Raw genomic sequence first — 19,362 nt, forward strand, 5'->3', positions numbered from 1 at the left:
AGAGATAAAGGGAAGGGTAAAATTGACACAAAAATACAAGTTAGAGAGTCACAATGAAAACTTCCAGCCAATATTTGTATTATAGCACTATCGCAAATTCTATATCTAATAAATAACAGATGAGTCCTAAAATCCTAGGCTTACCTTGATAATCCCACTAATGATAAATTGTCCAAACTCTGGTTCCTCCTTTTTAAATAAGTTATTTGGAAAATACTAATACTAAATACTTCGTTTCTTCAATAACTCATGAGTTCACATGGGAAGATATATGATTTATTTCATAATCATGAGCATGGAAAACTATTAAAAATTATTTAATATTGTTTAGTAATTCTAAAGTAGCACATACCACAAATCCCTGAAAATATTTAAATTTTATTTTATTTTATTTTATTTTTTTTTGTCTTTTTGCTATTTCTTGGGCCGCTCCCGTGGCATATGGAGGTTCCCAGGCTAGGAGTCCAATCGGAGCTGTAGCCACCGGCCTACGCCAGAGCCACAGCAACGCGGGATCCGAGCCTCGTCTGCAACCTACACCACAGCTCACGGCAACGCTGGATCGTTAACCCACTGAGCAAGGGCAGGGACCGAACCCGCCACCTCACGGTTCCTAGTCGGATTCCTTAACCACTGCGCCACGACGGGAACTCCTTAAATTTTATTAATCTAGAAAACACTCAACTAGGAATACCTAAAGTTTTTTTTTAAAACACTTTTTATCCTTTTTTTTGAACCATACTTGACATACAATAATGTATTAGTTTGATGTGTACAATAGATTCACTACTTAAATATACTGTGAAATGACTGCAACAAGTCTAGTTAATATCCATCACATCGCATTTTTTTCTTGTGATAAGAAATCTTAAGATTTACTCTTTTAGCAACTCTCAAATATACAATGCAGTATTTACTGTAGCCATCATACTCTGCATTATATTCCCATGATTTATTTATTTTCTAACTGAAGTTTGAACCTTTTTTTCCCTTGTAGTCATTTTTTGGGGGAAGGGGGATTATCTTTTGACTCCCTTCACCCATTTTGCCTATGCCTCACTCCCTCCTCTGGCAATCAACAATCTGCTCTCCTTATCTATGAGCTTGGTATTTGGGGATTTTTGTTTTAAAGTTTCCACACCTAGGTGAAAATCATACAGTATTTGACTTTCTCTATCTGATTTACTTCACTTAGCATAATGCCCTTAAGGGTCATCCATGTTATCACACGTGGCAATACAGCATTCTTTTTTATGACTAAATAATATTCTATTTGTATGTGTGTGTGTGTGTGTGTGTGTATATATATATATATATACTGCATCTTCTTTATCATTAATCCATTGGTGGACACGTGTATCCATATCTTAGTTATTGTAAATAACGCTATACTAAACATGGGGTGCATATATTTCTTTGGGTTATTGTTTTCATTTTCTCTGGATAAATACCCAAGTTGAATTGCTAGATCAAATACAGTTCCTTTTTTAATTTTGCAAGGAAATTCCATAACTTCTGCACCAATTTACAGTTCTTAACAACAGTATACAAAAGGTTCCCTTTTTTCCACATGCTTGCCAACAAGTGTTATTTCTTGTCTTTTCACTTTTCACTTTCTGCCTCTAATCAAAATAAATCACTAAAGACAAATTTTTAAATGCAAAGATAAGAATATAACTGAGAATTTAAAACTGTATAAAAGACCTAAGTATTACATAATAATGATAAAGACTCTTCTAGATAGAGCATAGTGACCATATCCCATAAATTGATATATTTATAAATTTGACTACTTCAAATTTCTAAATGCCAATGCACCAAAAACAAATAAAAGCAGTCAAAAGCAAAATGATACACTAATTTCCTCAATTAAAAAGGTTCTATAAGGAATTCTCTTTATGGTTCAGCAGTTAACAAACCCAACTAGGATCCATGAGGATGTGGGTTTGATCCCTGACCTTGCTCAGTGGGTTAAGGATCTGGCATTGCAGTGAGCTGTGGTATAGGTTGCAGACGTGGCTTGGGTCCCACGTTGCTGTGGCTGTGGTGTAGGCCAGCAACTGTAGCTCTGATTCGACCCCTAGCCTGGAATTTCCATTTGCCATGGGTGCAGCCCTTAAAAAAAAAAAAAAAAAAGGTGCTACAAGTAATTTTTTTAAAAAAAATTCAACAACCTAGTAGAAAACTGGGAGAAGACTACAGAAAAGAAATTGCAGGTGGATATTTTTTCAAATATGAAAAGATCCTCTACTTTAATTACATAAGTGAAAATATAAAGATAAAATATCTCTCCCATCATATTTACAAAACTAAAAGTGGTGATAAATTCCATGATGGCTATGATGTATGTACAGAATAGGCTTTGATATCCTGCTGAAGGGATGGTTAAGTGGTACTGTTTTAAATGCAACACAGTAATAGTCAACAAAATTTTAAATGCACACATAACATTTGACTTACCATTTCCCCTTGTAAGAATTTAATCCTCCAAAGAATTCTCCAAATAATACACACATAAGTTCAAAGACGCACACACACACACACACACACACACACATATGGGTACGAATCCAAAATGGTTTATAATAGTAAAAAGAACGGAAACATACCAAACATCTACCACAGGGGATTGGGAAAATTAATTATAACATACCCAAACCATGAAACATAACACAAATATTAATGAGAATATACTTATGTCTATGTGAATAGATAAGGGAAAAATTCCCAAGATATGTTAAGCAGAAATCTGTTCATTACATTATCACTGGTATAAAGAAAGGGAGAAAGCAGTGGGCACATATATACCAATGCATGTACTGCCATACTGCTAGAGGGATATTATGCAATGACCTGGTAAAAACAGATACCTCTACACAGAGGAAACAGAAACTAGGGATCAGGAATGAAAAGGAGAATTATTTTTCACTATCAATTATGTGTTAATTAATTATGCATTTATTTTACCATTGATAAGTATAAAATAGCCCCAACAATGTACCTCTGGATCTCTATTCCTATTAAGAAAGCATCAATTCACATCTATTTCACCTTAAAACTTCTAACAGACCATATCTCTTGTCTTGTTATTCCACATTTACCTAAGATCCATGTTCAACATGGCTACCATTGTTATGTTTCTAAAACACAGAATGACCTGACTACTTACAGATTTACCAAATTTATCAATTGCTGTTTAGGTTGTACCACCTAAAGCAAAGACCTTCAGCTGACACAGTTGTTTTATATGACTAAAATATTATTTTAAAGTATTTTAGTTGCCAATATTTAAAAAACGGTGTTATTTATCTGAGCTTTTGAAAAATAGGAACCCCTGTTAACACAGGGCGTGCAACTCTCCATAGCAAAATAAGCTGAGCAGCTACTGCCTTGATTCAGCGCAGAGACCTCTTCGAATTTGCCAGTCTCCATCCACTTCTCATCTCTCTCACACATGGCCTACCTGAAATATGTACTATTTATATTCTCTTCCCATTCTGTTTAGGTATTTGAAATCACTGATGTAGAGCAGGAAATTCGAATTCCTTATCTTGACATAAGAACTTTATGTCTGGAGTTCCCATCGTGGCTTAGTGGTTAACAAATCCGACTAGAAACCATGAGGTTGCAGGTTCGATCCCTGGCCTTGCTCAGTGGGTTAACGATCCAGTGTTGCCGTGAGCTGTGGTGTAGGTTGCAGATGCGGCTCGGATCCCACATTGCTGTGGCTCTGGCGTAGGCCGGTGGCTCCGGTTCGACCCCCAACCTGGGAACCTCCAAATGCAGCAGGAGCAGCCCAAGAAATGGCAAAAAAATAAAAAGAAAAAAGAACCTTTATGTCTGATCCAAAACTACTCTTACACACATAGTTTTTACCAAATTCCATATTCTCCAACTGCAGCAAACTTCCCTACATTCCCTAGACCTACTGTGTGCTTAAAGGTCTTCAGATCTACTACTTCCTTAAGAATTATTTATAAGATTTCACCTAGAAACTTAGCCTAAATACTCCCTTCCTTCTATCCAAATATATAGGTGATTCTTCTGTACTATCATAGTACTGTACTTACCATTTATCTCTATTATGTTGAAACATGAATGTGTTAAATTTGCACTGGGTAGAATGGAGTAGAAATTGTATCAGTACACTGAGTAGATAGTATTGACTAGTGGAACACTGAATTCTACTGAAGGAGGTAGAGATACAAAGATTTTTACTAGAAATAAAATATGCTATGGCAATAAATGTAGAGATGAGTGTGCAGATTAATATGACCCTGTAGATAATTTACCAAACATGCAGAATTATGTCTGTGTTACGTGAACATGAAAGGGGAGCCAACATTACAAGAGATTTGTACATGTCTCACTATCAGCTACCTCAATAACAAGGCCCAACTCCATGATAATGACACTGAAATGAGGAAAATTACATTCAAAATAGGTAAAGAGTAAATAATGACAAAACAACATGGTCTAGCTAGCTCTGCCTTAGGGTAAGATTCAGGGAAGTAAACTAGCATTTACGAAGTAGTAAAATAACTAGGGGAAGAAACTAGACCATATGTACAAATAGAAATTTCATGTTTCAAACCTGTTGAATTTCCTACTGCCTAGTGTAAAGGATCAGCCAAATGTTTAGAGATCAATTTGACTAGCTCTCTGGAAGCAAACTCTACAAGGGTCAGGGTAAATGAGTTCACAATAGAACAAGGTAGGACTCCAAAATAGATTGTACCAGTCTAGAGCAGGGCTGGCAAACTACTACCAGCCATGGGCCAAATCTGACCTAAGGAAGACCTGTTTTTGCAAAATGCATGAGATTAAGAATAGTAAGCTATATTTAAATTGTTAAAAAAACACAAAACACAAGAGAATAATATTTCATAACAAGCAAAAATGACATGAAATTTAAATATCACTGTGAGTAAGTACCTTATTAGGACACAACCACACCCAGATATTTACATGTTGACTATGACTGCTTTCACATTAAGATGACACAACTATGTAGTGGCAACAGAAATCTTATAGGTTAAGCCTAAAAATATTTGCTATCTGGCCCTTTACTCACCCATGGTCTAGAACCACAATGGATTTCAATCTCAGCTCCATCACTTTCTTGACATGTAATCTTGGTTAAGTCACTTAATATCTGTGTCTCAGTTTATATATTTATAAAACAGGAACAATAATAATAGCTACCTTTTATAAAGCACTTAAATCAATCCCTGGTACTGCTAAAGGCACTTGCTAATAATAATAATATAGTACTACTATTTTTATTATTAACATTGCCGTCAAAGTTTCCTTCAACAATCTAAGAAGAAACCTATCTTCAAAGATTTGTTCTTCTCAGCTGTGAATGTCAATTTTGTTGAAATATAAGACACCAATTTTTCCTCACTTAAATAACAGATTTTTTTTTTAAAGAGGATGAACTTTTTTATTTTATTTTATTTTATTTTTTGTCTTTTTGCCATTTCTTGGGCTACTCCCACGGCATATGGAGGTTCCCAGGCTAGGGGTCCAATGGGAGCTGTAGCCACCCGCCTACACCACAGCCACAGCAACGTGGGATCCGAGCCGCATCTGCAACCTACACCACAACTCACGGCAACGCCGGATCGTTAACCCACTGAGCAAGGCCAGGGATGGAACCTGCAACCTCATGGTTCCTAGTCAGATTCGTTAACCACTGAGCCATGATGGCAACTCCGAAAATTTTTAAGATACCTAACTAAATTCATCAAGAGGTTTCCTTCCAAAAACTTATTATTTTATAATGTTAAACTGGCTTTTGATGTTGAATGTGATCAGTACAATGTTTAATATAATTGTATAATAAAATATATATTTAGTATAATGTTTAGTATATAAGATTCTGTACATTAACCAATTTATAATTAACATTAATCTAAATTTTGTGCGACTTCCAGTTCATTCACCTATATTGAAATAATTATTGAAAACAGAATTATGTAAACAAAATGATTTATACAAAAACATAAATTATTTGTAGTTGGACCAATATATTACAGATGGTATGCCTTTTGAATTTAAAAAATTATACCTTTTATAGTCATTTTTATTTTACTTTCATCAATCAGTATATTCCAGTTACCCAAGCTTAAATAACTGCAGTACAACTAGAGTCCCCATTTATGAAACAAACTATATTGTCATTGTGTTGCTTAGAATTCAGACCACATTTTCACATTATGTTAATAAAGTACCAGACTTCCTAAAATACAGAAACACATAAATAAAGTGTTTGGTAATTATGACCAGAATTACTTTTCTTTTTTGGGGTCTCTGAAGCAAATAAGCAATTTTCACACTGAAGTACCAAAATGTGGATTTGTACATTTATCCACCATAGGCAAATGCCTTTAAATTATAATGTCTAACTATCTAGATATAAGAAAATCCACTTACTAACTTAAGCCAAAGAAAATTAGGTCTATTGTACGTGAACTAAATAAGAATAGAATAAAATGTCATTGCTAACACTTTAAACATTCAATTTTTATCAAATTCTACACTTATTAACTCTAAATCTTTGATCATATAGATATTTCAACTCAGCACTACTTAATCTTAACAAAGATCATTTACTTTGTTATACTCAAGCATTCCAATCCATTTATCTTCAAAATACTTTCTTCAGTAATATCTTTACTGAGGAAAGAAAACATTTATAATTTTCTATCAAATATATACTGAAAAAGAAATGTACATTACTTTATTTCAAATATGACAGACTATGTACTCTTAATGATTCACTCTCTGAAAATAAGTAAAATGTTAGATAAAATAGCTGGCTTTTTCCTTAACTAAAACTTCAAACGCTATTCCAATATGCTTCTCCCATCCAGTTCACCATATTTCTAGACTATAAGGAAAACTGCCTGGCTATACTTTGAACCAGACAGAAATAGAGAAAAAAAATATCTTTCATTTAAAATCTTCTAATATAGGATGTCACCTGAATTCATTACATACATGGTCCAAAAATTCTCAAGCCAAGAATTTAGATAAGATTGGTCCCGAACTAGTAATACCTCCAGGTCCTTGGCAGAAACAAAATGTAAATCCTTTCTGAATACCCACTTCAAATCCATACTTCAATTTTTAGAAGTGAATTAATTCCAGGAAAATACAATCAGAATATAAATAAACAATGATGATAATAAAAAACACAACATATAAGGAAACAAAACACCACAAGCAAGAAGCAACAGAAAGTTCACAAAGCCTTTATATATTTAAACTAGACCCAGAATATAAAATGAGTATAGCATAGTTTAAAGAATAAAGAAATATTAAAAACATAAACAATAATCAATAGCAGTCAAAAATAACTTCTAGAAATAAAAAGTAAATTCAATGAAATTAAATGTCAATAGACATATTTAATCACAGATTAGACAGTGCTAAAGAAAAAAAAATTTGTAGATTGAAAGATCTGGGAAAAAATAACTAAAGTGCAAACAGAGAGACAAAGAAATGGAAAATACAAGCAAGAGTTAAAGACACGGGAATGAAGTGTACACATCTATTCATACTTATACACGCATGCATGTGGGAGCATAGAAAAGAGGGGAAGAGAAAGAATGAGAGAATAAGGCAAATACAAAACTGCATAAGAATGTTTCATAACTGATGAAAGATACCAATCTTCAGATCTAGGAAGCCTAGGAAATCACAATAATGATTAATAAAAATAAATCTATACCTAATCATAATAAACAATAAAATACCAAATACAAAGAACAATGTATAAACAACTAGAGAAAAAAATACAGATTCTTTACAAAGACATGAGAAATTAAATTAGCAAGATGAGTCTAAGATGCGAATTAGTAAACATATAGGTTAAAAAAATTAGCATGAAGCCATAATTATAATTTCATCTGGGCTTTTAAAAAATATAGCAAAAATATATGATATCAATAGCATTTATGTATGAAGAAGTTTCAGCCTTGGTGTTCCAGTGTTCTTGAACTGAAGGAAGCTAAATAGTATATAAAAAAATACACTTCAGTAAGTTAAATTCTCCTTAACTAATTTATAAATTTACATACCTTCAAGTTTTTCTGAAAGTAGCAAGTTGATTACAAAGTTGAATATCTAGGAAAACCATGAAATAGCATGAGCAATGAGAAGCAACTAGCCAGTATTAAAACATTTTGTAAAGCCTTTATAATTGAACCAGCATTATATTGGCACATGGACAAGTGGCCTAATGAAATCAAACAGAAAATTCCCAAATAGGGCAATTTCATGTGAAAAATGTATATGACAAAAGCAGTATCTCAAATCAATAGGGAAAATATTGACTTTGTATCAGATAACCCAAAATTAAAAAAACAAATTGATTTGTTCCAACTTCCAAACATAAAAAATATGCAAAATGGATTAAAAACATAAAAAAGTACAAATATCAGAAAAAAAATCCTAAATAACTTGGTTATAGAGAAATCTTTCTTAACTATGATTCAAAAGTTAGAAGCAATAGAATAATACCAATAAATTTTAATTACATTTAAAAATGTTTATAAATGCCATAAGGAGAGGAAAACATAAAATGAAAAAATATATATTCACAACTTACATCACAGGAAGGCGTTAATATCCCTAATACATAAAGAGCTAATGAAAACTGAGCAGAAAAAGTCCAACTAACTTATAGAAAATGGGCTTGAGATATAAACAGGTAGCTTATGAAATTCATAAATGGTCTTTCAAGATATGCAAAAAGATGTTCACTTTAACTCACAGTAAGAGAAATATAAGAGGAAGAAGACGGCAGAATAGTACTTGACTCAACTCATCTCACATAAACACCAAAATCACAACTAATTGCTGAACAACCATTAACAAAAAAAAAAAAAACTAGAAATTACCTCAAATAAAAAAGAAAAAAAAAAAAGGTATTCTACACCCAAAGACAAAGAAGTCACAATAAGATGGTAAGATGGGTGCTTTCATGATAATAAGCAAATCCCATACCCCCCAGATTGGTGACACACAAACTGGAAAATAACTATATTGTGGAGGTCCTCCACAGGAGTGCAAATTCTGCATTCCATATAAGGTTCCCCAGCCTGGAGGTCTTATAGCAGGAAGAGGAACCCCCAGAGCACGTGAAGGCCAGTGGGGCTTGAATGCAAGAGTTCTACAGGACTGGAGTAAACAGCAACTCCACTCTAGGAGTATACAAACAAGGTTTCACATGCACTGGTCCCAGGGCAAAGCAGTAAATTTATAGGAATCTGGGCCAGACCTAGCTGCGTGTCTTGGAGGATCTCCAGGTGAGGCAAGGGTCAGCTGTGGCTCACTGTGGGGGCAGGCAGTGGAGGCAGAGGCCACCAGGGAATAATCATTGGCATGAGCTCCCTGGGAATTGGCCATTTTGGAAACAAGAACTAGCCCCACCCAAGAGCCTCTAGGCACCAGTGCTGGGAAGCCTCAGGCCAAACAACAAACAGTGGGAACAGAGACCCGCCCATCAGCAGTCAAGCTGTTTAAAGTCCTTTTGGACACAGAGTTGGCTCTAAACAAACCCCTCAACATGGCCCTGCCCACAAGAGGGACAAAACCCAGCTCTACATCAGTGGGGCAGGCACCAATCCCTCCCACCAGGCAGCCTACGCAAGTCCATGGAACAACCTCACCCACCAGGGGGCAGACACCAGAAGCAAGAGAGGCTAGCTACATCACTGCAGCCTGTAGAATGGAGACCACAGAGAAGTTAGATGAAATGAGATGGCAAAGATAAATGTTCCAGACAAAGGAACAAGACAAAATCCCTTAAGAACAACTAAGTAAAGTAGAGACAGGCAACCTATCTGAAAAAGAATTCAGAATAATGATTGTAAATATGATCCAAGATCTCAGGAAAAAAACCTGATGCACAGAAACAGAAATTACAAGTAAAGGTTTAACAAAGAGCTAGATTTAAAGAACAAACAGAGATGAACAACACAATAACTACAATGAAAAATACCCTAGAAAGAAATCAAGAGCAGAATACATGATGCAGTAGAATGAACAAGTGAGCTGAAAGAATGGTGGAAATCACTGCCATGGAACAGAATAAAGAAAAAAAAAAGAGAGAGAGAGAGAGAGAGACTGTCTAAGAGACTTCTGGGACAACATTAAATACATCTACATTCACATTATAGGGGTCCCAGAGGAAAGGAGAGAGAGAAAGGGCTGGAGAAAAAATGTGAAAAAAGAAATACAAATTAAAATCACATTGACATTCTATTTCTTTTCTATTAGTTCAGCAAAATATCAAATGTTTGATAACAAAAACTATGGTGAGTTCAGAGGTACAAAAAAAAAAAGCCTCATTTTATGGGTAAGACTGCAAAATGGCACAAGCTGTATAAAGGGAACTGTGAGACCATTTAGCAAATTTACACATCTATTCATCCTTTGACACAGATTCTAGGAGCCTACTCCCAAAATCTACTGGCAAACACACAAAAAGATATAAGCAAAAAGATTTTAATCATAGCATTATTTGTAAAAGAATGGGAGCAATCCAAATACTTAACAGGAAGACACCCTGAATGAATTATATCTACATAATACTGTAAGTTGTAAAAAGGAATTTGGACTATGTCTACTTCACTACAGATTAATCTCCAAGATATAATATTAAGTGAAAAAAGCAGAGTGTAGAAAAGTGTGTGACTGCTTATATAAAAAAGGGTATGAGGTATGGATATATGTCTTAGAACTTGCTTTTTACCAACTAATTTGTCTCTTTTAATAGGTTTAGACAATTTATATGTAATATAATTTTTAACATGCTTAGATTAAAACCTATCTTAATTGAAGTATAGTTGATTTACAATGTTGTCTTAGTTTTAGATGTACTGTCAAATGATTCAGCTATATATATATATGAATACATTCTTTTTCAGATTCTTTTTCCTTATAGATTATTGCAAAATATTGAGCATAGTTCCCTGTGCTATAAGTAGGTCCTTGTTGGTCATCTATTTTATATACAGCAGTGTGTATATGTTAATCCCAAACCTCTAATATATCCCTCTCCCCTTTCTCCTTTGGTAACCGTAAGTTTCTTTTCTATGTCTGTGGATATATTTCTATTTTGAAAATAAGTTCATTTGCACTTTTCTTTTTCCTTTTTAGGTTCCTCATACAAGTGATATATTTGCTTTTCACTGTCTGCCTTACTTCATTTAACATGATAATTAGGTCCATCCAAATTTTTGCAAATGGCATATTTCATTCTATTTTAAGGCTAATACCCCCCCCACATACATATATATAATAGAGTATAGTATATATGGTGTACCTATGTGTGTGTGTGTATTCTTTGTTCATTCGTCAATGGGCATTTAGGTTGTTTTCATGTCTTGGCTATTGTGAATAGTGCTGCTATGAATATAGAGGTGCATGTATCTTTTTGGATTATAGTTTTCTCAGGATATATGCCCAGGAGTGGGATTGCAGGACCATACTGTAGCTCTATTTTTAGTTTTTTAAGGAACTTCCATACTTTCTCCATTGTGGTTGCACCAATTTACAGTCCCACCAAAGGTGTAGGAGTAAAACCTACTATCTTAATAGTTGTTTTCTATTTGTTCTCTGTTCACTGCTCCATTTCACTCTTCTTCCACCTTCCTTTGGATTGAGTAATTTTATGACTCCATTTTACCCACCTCTGTATTCAATGTTTTTAGTGTTTATCTTAGAGTTTACTATATCTCTCTCTATATTTTTATATCTATATATCATTCTCTCTATATATGTATAACTATATACACACATTTATATATTTAATAAGTCCCAGCCTAGCTTCAAAATATATATACTGCTTTACTTATACGAAAATAATCCTATTTTTATAATTCTTTTTAATTTTAATGCTATAAACCAATAATAGTTCATTCCAATTTTTGCTTTAATCTCAGCATTTAAAAGACATGACCCATAGGCAGATTGCCAGTTTTTCTAAACTTTTACTGGAACAAAGCCACATGCATTCATTTATGCTCTCAGTCCATGGCTGCTTTGGTGCTACAAGAGCAGAACTGCGTAGTTATACCAGACGCTGATCTACAGGTCTAAGATATCTAACCTTTAAGAAAAAAAAAAAAATGTTTGCCAACCTCTTCAATGGGCAGTTGTTTCACTAAAATTTTTTAAAATTCTATTTTATATTTATAGATGGCCTTTGAACAACATGGATTTGAACTGTTCAGGTCCACTTATATGTAGATTTTTTTTTTCAATAAACATGTACTAAAGTACTATACAATCTGTGGTTGGCTGAATCCATGGATGCAAAATACCAGAAATGGAAGCCTGACTGTAAAGTTCTACATGAATGTTCAATTGTGTAAGAGGGTGGCACCCCTAGCCCCTGAATTGTTCAAGGGTCGAATGTATCTTAAGCTTGTACACTTTTCAGATGTCTGAATTTCTTTAGGTAGATTTTTCGTCTGGCATATTTGTGCTACATATTTTTTTTTTTGGTAGTTGAGATCTTCTGGGAATAAAGACTATCAATTTTGCTTCCTTGAAAACATCTTTATTTCTCCCTCTTGAATTGAAAGTTAAAAGACTGTTGTCCTTTCAGCACTTTAACAATGTCATTTAACTATTCCTTCTTGTATAATCTGAGATATCTGCTGTAGTCTTCTAAAGTTGGTAATGTCTTTGTTCTTTGGTAGCCTTCAAGATTTTCTATGTAATTTTTTGAGTTTGAATGTGCTGCATCTGGGAATCTATATGGTAGTCTGAGAAAAAGAAAGATATGGAGAGAGAGAGAGAGAGAAGGCAGGGAGAAAGAGAGAATGAATGAATGAATGTGTGGATGTACGTGTGTGTTTAAAATTATCCTGCTTGTTGTTGAGTTTCTTAGATTTGTGGTTTAAATTTCATTATATTTGGAAAATTCATGGCTACTACTTTGTATTTCTTCTCCTTCATTTTTCTTCTCCTTCTGGGATTCTAGCAGATACATTTTATACAGTTTCATATATTCCCAAAGTTCTCAGATATTCTGTTCTGCTTTCTTCTCTCTTCCTTTTTGTCATTTAGTTTAATTTTTTTTTAACCTATATTGTATTCAAGTTCATGCATTCTTTCCTCATTTGTGTTGACTTCACTGATGAGCCCAGCAGAGGTATTATTCGTTACTTTATTTTTCCATTTCCAGCATTTCTATTTGAATCAGACTTAAAGTGTCCCTGCTCTCTGTTGAAATTCTCAGTATGTTCAACCATTTTATCCACTGTTTCCCCTAGACCTTTATTTTCCTCACATAATTTTTTTTTTTACGGCCACACCTGCAGCATATGGAAATTCCAAGGCCAGGTATCAAATCAGGGCTGCACCTCCTGGCCTGTGCCACAGTCTCAGCAATGCCAGATCCAGGCCGCACCTGGGACCTATGGTGCAGCTTGCAGCAATGCTAGATCCTTAATCCACCTACTGAGGCCAGGGATTAAATACACATCCTCATGGATAACAGTCGGGCTCTTAACACACTGAACCTCAACAGGAACTCCTCCCCAGACCTTTATATCTGAATTTGATTCTACAAATTGCTTTGACTCTTGATAGTGCATTTTTTCTTGCTCTTTTTTATGTGTTTATATTTTTTTAGCCGAAAATTGGATTTCATGATATACAAAAGTATGGACTGATGTTAATATTTGAGCCTGGAAACAGACATGCCTTTTCTTCCACTTACTTTTACTGTGGAGGATTTAAATAAGTCTGGTCAAGAGTTAAGTGGGTTTGTGTTATTGCTATCACAAGGGCTACTGCTATCATGACCTTTATTCAGTGCACCACTGGCTTCAAATTCTTCCACTGTTAAATTGTGTTTAGGGTGGAGTCTGGGTTGCTAGATAATATTTTAGGCTTTCTGGGCAACATTAAGGTCTCTCTCACATTTTTGTTTTAACACCACTATTTAAAAATACATAAACTAGGAGTTTCCATTGTGGCGCAGTGGTTAACGAATCCGACCAGGAACCGTGAGGTTGTGGGTTCGATCCCTGCCCTTGCTCAGTGGGTTAGGGATCCGGCGTTGCCATGAGCTGTACTGTAGGTCGCAGACGCGGCTTGGATCCCACGTTGCTGTGGCTCTGGCATAGGCCAGCTCCAATTAGACCCCTAGCCTGGGAACTTCCATGTGCCACAGGAGCAGCCCAAGAAAAGGCAAAAAAATAAAAAGATAAAAAAAATAAATAAAAATACATAGACCATCTTAGCTTGGGAGCCATTATTAAAAGCAAAAACAAAAAAATGGCCATGGACAGCATTTGATCTGATGGGCCAAAGTCTGCCAACTCTGAGGTAAAGAATAATCATGTTAAGCAGAGAAATGGAAGACACAAAAGACCCAATTAAAACTTTTATAGATAAAAAATATATCTGAGATGAAAAAGACACTTTGTGGGATTACTGCCAAATTATACTGCAGAAGACAATATCAGTGAAAACAAAATATAGCATTACTAAAATAAAACACACTCTAAAAAAGGGGAGTTCTTGCTGTGGATCAGTGAGTTAAGAAGCCAACAGGGTCCTTGAGGATGTGAGCTCAACGCCTAGCCTTGCTCATTGGGTTAAGAATCCTGTGTTGCCACAAACTATGGTGTAGGTCACAGGTACAACTCAGATGCCATGCTGCTGTGGCTGTAGCATGTGCTGTCAGCTGCAGCTCTGATTTGACCCCTAGCCTGGAAACTTCCATATGCCACAGGTGTGGCCCTAAATAAATAAATAAATTTTTAAAAGACTGAAAAAAATGAACAGAACAATCAGTAAGGTGTGGGTCGAACATGGATTCCCTTCAAGTGGCGTCCTTTAAGAAAACATAATTGTGGCTTCTAAAAAAACTTTTGAAGAAATTTCTTAAATTTGGTAAAAAGTAGAAACCAAAAATTCTAAAATGCTTAAGAATAAGAAATGTGAGAGAACTGCACAAGGAACATCACAATTAAATTTCTTAAAAGCACCAATAAACTTTTTGAATAAGAAAATGAAAAGACAAGCCACATATCTGATCTGATAGGAAATATGTCCAGAATATATAAAGAACTCTTATAACTGAATTAGAAGACAAACAATCCAATTTTAAAATGGTGAGAAGATGTGAATATTTTGCCAAAGAAGGTATGCAATAACAAAAAAGTACATGAAAACATATTTGCACAGCACTGAGGATATGCAAATTAAAAGCAAAATGCCATACCACTACACAGTTACTAGAACAGCTATTATGAAAAAGACAAATAATAACAAGGGTTAGTAAAGATGTACAGACACTGAAACCCTTATAGACAGCGGGTTAGAATTTTAAATGGTATACTCACTTTGGAAACAGTTTAACAGTTCTATGTTAAAAAGATGTTAAACATAAACTTATCACAGCATCTAGCAGTTCCATTCCTAAGTATCTACTCAAGAGAAATAACATTTGTCCACTTTTACACCAATATTCATAACCAAAAAACTGAAAGCAATCTAAATATTCATCAATTGCTGAAAGTATAAACAAAAGGTACAATGGGTTATATCCAGCACAAATATGAATGAGCTACTGATAAGTGCTAAGACATGAATGAACCTCGAAAACATTCTTCTAAGTGAAAACACTCATATGTAAAAGCCTAAATATTATGTGATATTGTTTACATGAAATGTCTAGGTATAGCAGCTTACTAAGATAGAAAACAGATCAGTAGTTGCCTTGGACTGGTGACAGACTGGGGACTGCCTGAAAGTGAGCCATGAGGGAAATTTTTAAGGTGAAGAAAATGTAATAAAACTGGATTGTGGTGATGGCTGCACAACTTTATAAATTTACTATAATCTATATAATTATACTTAAATTGCATAAACTTAATGATATGGAAATTATCCCTCAATAAAATTATAAAAAAAAGAACTAGCAATGGGTAAGGAGTGTGGAGGTACAGATGAAATAAGACTGATGATATACTGGTAATTAATTATTGAACCTGACGATGGGTAAGGGCAGGTTATTATGGTATTCTACTTTTGTGTAGGTTTGAAAATAATCATAATTTTTAAAAAGTTTTAAAACACTGCATTGACAAAGATGTAGGAATTAGGTCTTAATAACAAATGGCTCAACTCCTATAGAGAAAATGTGGCACTTTCAAAGTGACAAACTTTATTTTATTTTATTTTATTTTATTTTATTTTATTTTATTTTTGTCTTTTTGCTATTTCTTTGGGCCACTTCTGTGGCATATGGAGGTTCCCAGCTAAGGGTCTAATTGGAGCTGTAGCCGCCGGCCTACGCCAGAGCGACAGCAACGCGGGATCCGAGCCGCGTCTGCAACCTACACCACAGCTCAGGGCAACGCCGGATCGTTAACCCACTGAGCAAGGGCAGGGACCGAACCCGCAACCTCATGGTTCCTAGTCGGATTTGTTAACCACTGCGCCACGACGGGAACTCCCAAAGTGACAAACTTTAGATTCTGATCTAGCAATTCTACTCTAGGATACCTGTATGATATACAAATATCATTGTATAGGTATACCTCAGATACTAGAGATTCAAATCCAGAGCACCACAATAAAGTGAATGTTGCAATAAATCAAGTCACACAAATTTTTTGGTTTCCCAGTACATATAAAAGTTATGTTTACACTATACTGTAGTCTATTAAGGTGTCAATAATATTATGTATAAAAAAAACAAGGTATATACCTTAATTTAAAAACTACTTTACTGCTAAAATTGCTAACCATCACCTGTGCCTTCACTGGGTCATGGCAGTAACATCAAAGATCACTGATCACAGATCACAACAAATGTAGTAATAATGAAAAAGTTTGAAACATTATGATAATTACCAAAATATGACAAAGAAACATGAAATCAGCAAATTCTGTTGGGCACCAACAGACCTTCTCAACACAGGGTTTGAGAAACCAGTTTCCGGTTTGGCCAGAAACCTTCAATTTGTAAAAAACTATTATCTGTGAATCGAATAAAGCAAAGCTCAACAAAACAAGGTATGCCTGTACATATTCCAAGGGCCACACGTGTGGTAATTCATTAAAGGGTTTTAGTAATAGTGACAGAATGGAACAAAATCTAAATACCCATTAACATAGTGCCAGTTAATTATATTTTTATATATCCGTAACAGTGAAATACTCTGCAGCCATTTTTTTGGGGGGGGATGCTGCATCCGTGGCATGTGGAGGTTCCCAGGCTAGGGGTCTAATCGGATCTATAGCTGCCGGGCTTTGCAACAGCAACACAGGATCCGAGCTGTATCTGTGACCACAGCTCACGGCAACACCAGATCCTTAACGCACTGAGAAAAGTCAGGGATCGAACCTAGTTAGATTCGTTTCCACTGTGCCATAATGGGAACTCTACTCTGCAGCCATTTTAGTGACTGATGATGATCTTTCTATGATGGGAAAGATATCCAAGTGAAGAAATGGTTCCAGACAGCGTGGATACATATTAGCATTTTTGTTAAATGGAAGAAAAGTAAAATATAATTTTTTTCTTGTATTTGCATAAAATACCTCTTGAAGGAAATCCAAGAGAAAGATTACATTAGTTGCCTAAGGAAATGGAAACTAAGGTGCATGGAGATGTAAATTGAAGGATATCTTTTTGTATGCTCACCACACTTTTTGAATTCTGAATCATACACAGCTTCCCAAAAAGGGCACACTATATACAAGGAAACAAAAATAAGGATGGCAGACTCTTCATCAGAAAACAAAACAACAAAAAACAGTGGTGTCCATTGTTTTAAAAAATCTATCAACCAAAAATTCAATAAAACAGTGGAAATAGCTTTCAAAAATAAAGGTTTCTGATCTCCAAGATAATGAGTACACCACAGAATCATATCTACATCACTCACTGCTGACAAACTCGTGCTGAACCTACAGGATGAAAGTGTTAGGGAAGTTAACAGCCTTATAAAGGGTAAGAATTGGCTCTGGTGAGGAATTCTGCCCATAGAGAAGGAATCTGTTTCTCCCTTAGTGTTTAAGGAGCCACTGTTGGGGTCCAGCAAACCTCTCCCAGCCCCCAGAATCATGTGATGGTCCCCTCTGCTCCTGTTCTCCCAGCTGTTTTTGGATGAAGGAAGACTGATCCATTTTCAGGGGAATAACTTTCTTCCTCACTGTGCTGGCCAGGGATGTTGGGTCAGTGTGTGATTCTTCAGTGGTTTCCAATGATGCTGGTTCCTCCCTTAAGGCTGGAAGGCAATAACCACCATCCCAAAACTTATCAATACATTTATATTACCTAAACTGAGGGGATGCTGGGGAACAGAGCTCTCTGTCATGCAGAAACCAACTGGCTAATTGGTTAGGTTTGGCCAAGGGAGGCAATGGTGGAAAACTGAAAGTTAGAAGGAAGGGAGCAATGAGGGGTCTTTTGCCTCTGCCCTTCTTCTTCTGGATCCTCTTTAGCGGTGATTATATCTCTTTTAAGGTCTCCTCTCACGCAGGTCAATGCTTCTTTCCCTCAGCAACCATCTCCAGTCTCTGAATTTAGCATTCCATCATCATTCCTTCATCCTTCCATTTCCAGGGCTAACAGCAAATTAACTACAGTTGCCAAGTCTAGGCTCAGCATCTTCTTGGTCTATTCTCTCAGATCATCTAATAATTATGAAACTGGTTCTATGAATTAAATCAAATTCCCCCTACTGAATTATCTAGCAAGACTTACATTTCCCTAACTAGATCTTCACTTAAGTAATCTATAAATTTTATCAATTACTCATAAACTTATCTTAAACTTGTATAAACCTATCTTAATCAAAAAGAAAATTAAAAAGGAAACAAAAATAAATCTGTGATTATTCCCTATAAGACCAGCAGGAAATTATATTCTATCTCCCCAGGTCCAAAATAAGAATGAAACACTTTTTCAAGTCCATGGCTTAAGAAAAATATAACCAATAGGCTACAGTCAAGATGAGTCACATATTTATTTTTACTAAATATTTTAAAAATGTCTTGGTGCCTTCATCTTGGTAAATTTTAAAAATTGAGATATAATTTACATACAACATTATATTAATTTTAGGTATACAATATAATAATTTGATACTTGCATATATTACAAAATGATCACAGTAAGTCTGACAACCACCACCACACATAGCCACAATGTTTTTTCTATGGTAAGAGCTTACAAAATCTACTCTTAGCATCTTATAAATTTATAATACAGTTATTATTATATTTTACAGTCACCATGCTATACAAAAGATCCAATGATGTATTTATTCAATAACTGGAATTTTGTACCTTTTAACTACCTTCACCCATTTAGCC

General features: G+C 35.0%; 1 protein-coding gene across 3 annotated transcripts in view; it reads right to left on the reverse strand.

The window, feature by feature from the left end:
- ZNF654 (zinc finger protein 654) overlaps positions 1-19,362 on the reverse strand; it is an 83,321-nt gene that overhangs the window by 32,298 nt on the left and 31,661 nt on the right. The window contains exon 2 of one of the 3 annotated variants that reach the window (XM_047794367.1): positions 8,088-8,133. The exons of the other annotated variants lie outside the window; for them this stretch is intronic. The gene's annotated coding sequence lies outside the window, so the exon portion shown is untranslated. The remainder of the gene's footprint in view (positions 1-8,087; positions 8,134-19,362) is intronic. 3 annotated transcript variants of the gene reach the window in all.

The sequence above is a fragment of the Phacochoerus africanus genome, chromosome 1, assembly GCF_016906955.1.
Source record: "Phacochoerus africanus isolate WHEZ1 chromosome 1, ROS_Pafr_v1, whole genome shotgun sequence".
In the NCBI taxonomy this organism is placed as follows: domain Eukaryota; kingdom Metazoa; phylum Chordata; class Mammalia; order Artiodactyla; family Suidae; genus Phacochoerus; species Phacochoerus africanus.